Raw genomic sequence first — 6077 nt, forward strand, 5'->3', positions numbered from 1 at the left:
CATCACAGCAATCACAGCACCTACAACACCCACATTTTCTTGCACCAGCTCCCACAGGGCAACACAAAAAACACCAGATAATGCCTGCACACTGTGGGTTGCATTGCAGGAGAGGAAGCTCGTCCATAAGAAATCCCACTCTTTCGTAATAGTGTGCAAGCAAACCCATCCAACCATTTTCCTAGGGGCTGACAGATCCTATCTCTCAACACACATCTTTGAGAAAGAACAAAGAGCTGTCAGTGCCTCTTCCAGAAGGACAAGCAGAAAGAGGAGAGATCCATCCATCGTTTTCAACAGTAACTACATTTGGTCCCTTCAGGGGAAAAAAAACAATGTCTAGTTGGTGAAAATTTACCAAAAGACACATTTATGGTAGATAGGGAAATAGTTTTAGTAAAAAAAAACAGAACAAGACACAAGAAGCAGAACAAGCTCCAAGTGCAGTGGACTTCTGAAGAAGTTGGATGTGGTCAGGCAGAAGCCAGGCAGCCATTTGTCGTGATTGTTAAGGACTATTAATATTTATATACCAGAGAAGCGCTGCATTCAATGTTACATTAAGCTTCTTCTAACACTCCACTTATCAGAAAATAGAGGGAAAGAAAAAGTGAAGTAACTAGGAAAAAATGCATGACAAAAAAAAAAATGATAAAGAATACTTTCAAGCTTGAAATACTTCATTGTATATCTTCTGAAGCTCTGTCTGGGCCCCAAGAGGATCAGATATCTCTTTGATAAACCAGAGATAGGGCCATAGCCAAAGCCTTTATGAACATTATGCTGTAATCTCCCTCGTCTGCCTCTTCAGCTAAGAAACACAGCTCAAAAGTCTATTTGGAAATAAAGACACTTTGCAGCTGTACCCTGGATTGATTATTCTGTGTTTTGAGAAATAGAATCTTTGTTAAGGAATCCTTTATAATTACCTAGAAATACTTCTGGGTGTCCAGAAGTCTGCATCTGAAGTTTGAGAATACCTCAAAGGAAAATATAGTATCCATAGGGTTTTTGTTTGTTTGTTTTTTTAAGAAATAAAATGTTTGTGTCCCCCTCCAAAAGAGAATGAGAGAGAGAGATTATTTAAGAATAACCATCATGACAGTTAGAACATGGACATCATTTCACTTTGAGGATTTATCACCCGCCCATTCTGGTTGAATTCCTCTTCATACCACTTAGGGGAAGTGATAGAGCTCTAACCAGTAGGTAGAGATGACAGAGCATGCCCTTTGACCTCTTTGCCTCTCTATTTCTTTATAAGCAAAGTGAGGGGGTTGAAATAGCAGCAATGTTTCTTTCTAGCTTTTCAGGCTCCAAAGAATCCAGGGACAGCCACTTTCTTGAAAGCTGGCATAAATCTGGAGCTCTTAGGCTGGGCAATAGGGCTTAGAGAAAAAGTGAGGGTGGAACTCACCTTTGAAAGATAGCTTAAAAGGAACCTCTCCCACCCTAAAGCACAGCAACATCAATCAGGATAGTGGGAAAAGCTCCAGGATGGAGGGATACAATAGTATCCCGTGGTGTTTGTGACAAGACATGAGTGTAGTTTATGGCAGGAAACTGGAAACAAAATTTCCATTCTATACTCAATCCAGCCAGGGAATGCTATTCTCAAAAATGACCTTGGAAAGGACCCTAGACTGGCTGAAATGTTGGACCCTGGCTCATCGGGTCAACCCACGCTGTAGGATGGGGAGGCCTTGCTTTTGAAGAGGTAGATATCTCTCTGGAAATCATTCATTGATTCTTTTAAGAAATAAGAGATACCAAGATTAGGGAGTCTTTCTTTGATGCCTCACAAGGAGCAAATAACTTCCGGCATGGGTTACCTTGATTGCATATACACATTTAGTGATTTGGGGACTTCGGAGATCATGGCTCTACTCTACAACTTTGTGACTAATCAACAATTGAGACTCTGTCCTGTGCATAATTTGTCTCAGAAGACCCACCCCTCAAATCTCATAAATCAGATCTCAGAATTATTCAGGGCTCTGGGGTTAAAATATTTTTTTTGAAAATAATTGTGTTTCAATATGTTTTACATGTCAGTTTGGGAAGTTGACATCTTCTTCACTACAGGGTTTTTCAAAAATGATTTACGGTGGGCAAATAAAATTTCTCATCTCCCCAAATTTTTTTTTTTTTTTAAGATTTTTTATTTATTTATTTGAGAGAGAGAGAATGAGAGAGAGCAAGCACATGAGAGGGGGGAGGGTCAGAGGGAGAAGCAGACTCCCTGCCGAGCAGGGAGCCCGATGCGGGACTCGATCCAGGGACTCCAGGATCATGACCTGAGCCGAAGGCAGTCGCTTAACCAACTGAGCCACCCAGGCGCCCTCATCTCCCCAAATTTATCAATATATTTACAATAGGAAAGCTTCAGGGTTTCAATAAAACACTATGCAATGAAGCCAATAAAAAAGGAACTTGAATGCATATTTTTCCTACATACCTAAGCATCTGTTCCAACTTCTGCCTCCTAAAACTGTTGCTTATTTTGTTTCAGCTTTAACCCTTAAAAATAGTAAAAGAATGATCTGGCTTGGAATGTTCATTACTTCAACAGCAGGAGTCAAGTTAATCTGCTTCACACCCCATGTCAGAGTTACTTTGCTCCGTGCTTAAGATACTTAAAAAAGGTCTCTTGGAGGGAGCAATGTTGATCTAGAACTTGGGGTCCCTTGGGGGCATAGACCGGGCATAGATCTTAGGCGGAGCATGATTTAGCCACATTTTTTCTGAATCAAAAGGCAGCTCTACTCCAGAGTGACCTTGGGGAAGTAATTTCTTCCTCCTGAGATGCAGATATACACGATAGAGGGCAGCTGCACTTGTTATAAATATCTTGTAAGGTAGGCACAATGCTGCACTGTAACTCCTGAAGCCAGAAAGCCGGGAAAGAGAGGGCTTATGTGACCTTTCGAGAATATGCTGTTCACCCCAAGGAGCTGTGAGTAATTAAAACAGAGAGTTAGCACTTCTCACCGGAGGGATCGATTTACTCTGAATAGCCCAAAGCTTTTATCACTTGTTATGGTACTCTGGCTCTGGACAAGGGAGGGGTGGAGCACGGGAGACCCAGTGAGGGCAGGTTGAATAAGGAGCAGTAATCTGAGAAGGAAAAACAGAAATGGAGCGAGGAATGAAGGGAGGAAAGAAAGAAGAGCAGGCTTCGGGAGGCCCCCTTGCACTTACTGGCAGTCCTGGGCTCCAAGCCTCAGAGGGCAGGTGGCTATTTCAGTCCGTTCCCATTATAGAAGCAGATCCCCATGTTGCCCCGAGGAAGCGTGCACAAACTGGAACTGACAGCCACTCTTCGTGTCATTTTCTTTCTCGCCAACCTGCACTGACTCCCACACTTCATTTTGCTTTTAAGGACACTCTGGTATTCACCTTTATCCCTTCTACACAAGTTCTGGCTATGCCCCAACCGTCTTCCCCAGCCAGGCTGCTCTCCTGGCTGCAAGTTCCACACCCACACCCCTTTTCCTTACTCTGTTGTTTTCCCTCCTCCCCTCCTTTGCATATACCCCAAACATCTCCATCCTATTAGGTCAAGATATAATTTATTTCATAATAATGACTTCCATTGCATAAAGCCTTATACCAAACATTTAAACATGTACCATCACACCTGAATCGTTGTGTCCCGGGAGAGTTCCTTGATTGTCTTGGCCCATGTCCATCGCTCCCGTGTTCTGTCTCCCACAGCATTTGTTCACCAACCCAGCTCCACAGAATCAACCTCTAGGGATGGAAGGCTGTAGCACTCTACATTTTCAACAAGCTCCCCTAGAGAAACTGGAATTAGAGTGACCTGAGGAGGCAGAATTTTGACTATGGATATTTACCTTATATTTTTGCATGATGTTTATACATTTTTACCATGATCATGTACAACTTTTATAAGAACAATTAGTGTGGGGGGGTCATATATATTTTTGTAAGGTCCCAGATGATTTTGATAGTATGGGAACCATAAGTCCATATCGGTCACAAGGATTCAGACACATGCCTTCTTTCATTTCTTAGGCCTCCAACAAGGTTGAAAGGTACTCAAGAGCAAGAACTGGCCCCTGTGACAGAAAGGCCAGGCTCGAAGCAGGTGGTTCATAAATACTGGAATGGGTTTAAAGAGACCCAAGAAAACAGGAAAAAATTGAATAGGGACACATGGGACATGGGACATTTGAATAAAAAAGAAAACTTTTTAATTAGTGGATTAAAGAAATATGTATTAGTAAAACAGAAAAAAATATTCAGGTGACATCACAGACCAGGGGATGACTGCAGATCAGCATCACTGTTTTGCTTTAGATCTGGAAGCAAAGGATCTTCGGAAGCATCAGTAAACTAGCAGCATGTAGATACCACGAGGTGATTCTCTCCTTTTAATCTGACTCATTCTTGAAGTGGTGTGTTCCATTATAAAGTCTATAGCTAAACAAGAAATTTGGGTCATTGGAGAGAGTTAAGAAAAGAACCAAAAGCCCCATACATTGCTGGTGGGAAGGTAAAATGATGCAACCGCTTTGGAAAACAGTCTCAGCTTCTTCAAAAAGTTAAACATAGAGTTAGAATATAACCCAGCAAATTCACTTCTAGGAATATACTCAAGAGAAGTGAAAATATACAAAGACGTGGACACAAATGTTCACAGCAGTACTCATCATACTAGCCGCTGGATAACCGTGACGACTGATAAACCAACAAAACATGGTACAGCCAAACGATAGAATATTATTTGGCCCTGCAAAGGAATGCTACCACATGGATGAACCGACCTTGAAAACATGCTAGTGCAAAAAGCCAGACATAAAAGACCCCGTATTCTATAATTCCATTTAAAATAGAATTTCCAGAATTGGCAAACCCATAGAGACAGAAAGTGGATTCGAGATTGCCAGGGGCTGGGAGGAAGGGGATGGGAAGTGGCTACTAGTGGGTATAGAATTCCAGAATTAGACAGTGGTGATGGTCACACAATTCTGGAAAGGTACTAAAAGCTGCTGAATTGTACACTTTCAAAGTGTAAATTTTATGGTATGTGAATTATATTCCAATAGAGCTGTTACTTTTTTTTTTTTTAAATAAAAAAAGTCAAGAGGATGCCTGGCTCTCTCAGTTGGAAGAGTGTGTGACTCTTGATCTTGGGGTTGTGAGTTCAAGTCCCACTTTGGGTGTAGAGATTACTTTTTAAAAATTAGTTTAAAAAAATTTTAGGGGCACCTGGGTGGCTCAGTCGTTAAGCGTCTGCCTTCGGCTCAGGTCATGATCCCAGGGTCCTGGGATCGAGCCCCACATCGGGCTCCCTGCTCAGCGGGGAGCCTGCTTCTCCCTCTCCCACTCCCCCTGCTTGTGTTCCCTCTCTCACTGTCTCTCTCTGTCAAATAAATAAATAAAATCTTGGGCGCCTGGGTGACTCAGTTGGTTAAGCGACTGCCTTTGGCTCAGGTCATGATCCTGGAGTCCCTGGATCGAGTCCCGCATCGGGCTCCCTGCTCTGCGGGGAGTCTGCTTCTCCCTCTGACCCTCCCCCCTCTCATGTACTCACTCTCTCTCATTCTCTCTCTCTCAAATAAATAAATAAAATCTTTAAAAAAAAAAAAATAAATAAATAAATAAAATCTTAAAAAAAAAAATTTTTTGAAAACAAAGTCAAGTGGAACATGGGGAGGGGGGAATCTAGACAGCAGACCCTCCAAAGAATGTTAAAAAAATAAAAATAAAAAAGGAAGACAAGGAAGCAGTTTTACTAAGGGCTGCTTTTTCAGGCATAGTTGACTTCTTGAACTTTTTTAATTAATAAAAAAATAGGATGGCTGGCTGAGGAGAAAATTAGAAGACAGAGATTATAAACACAGCCTCGGGGGTCTAGTGTAGACACAAGGTTTTCCTACCAAGAGAAGTTGGAATAAGAAGTGCTCACATCGCTCTTTTCTCGGTGGTCTTAAATTGTGCTGAGAATAGGTTGTACGTGTGCAGGACGATGTGTGGGAGCCCTTTCTGAAACGGGAGAGGGATGAACTTGATGACCTTGCAGCTTTTTCTGTCTCTCAGAACACAGCTCG

The sequence above is a fragment of the Halichoerus grypus genome, chromosome 2 (assembly GCF_964656455.1).
Source record: "Halichoerus grypus chromosome 2, mHalGry1.hap1.1, whole genome shotgun sequence".
NCBI classification, from domain to species: Eukaryota; Metazoa; Chordata; class Mammalia; order Carnivora; family Phocidae; genus Halichoerus; species Halichoerus grypus.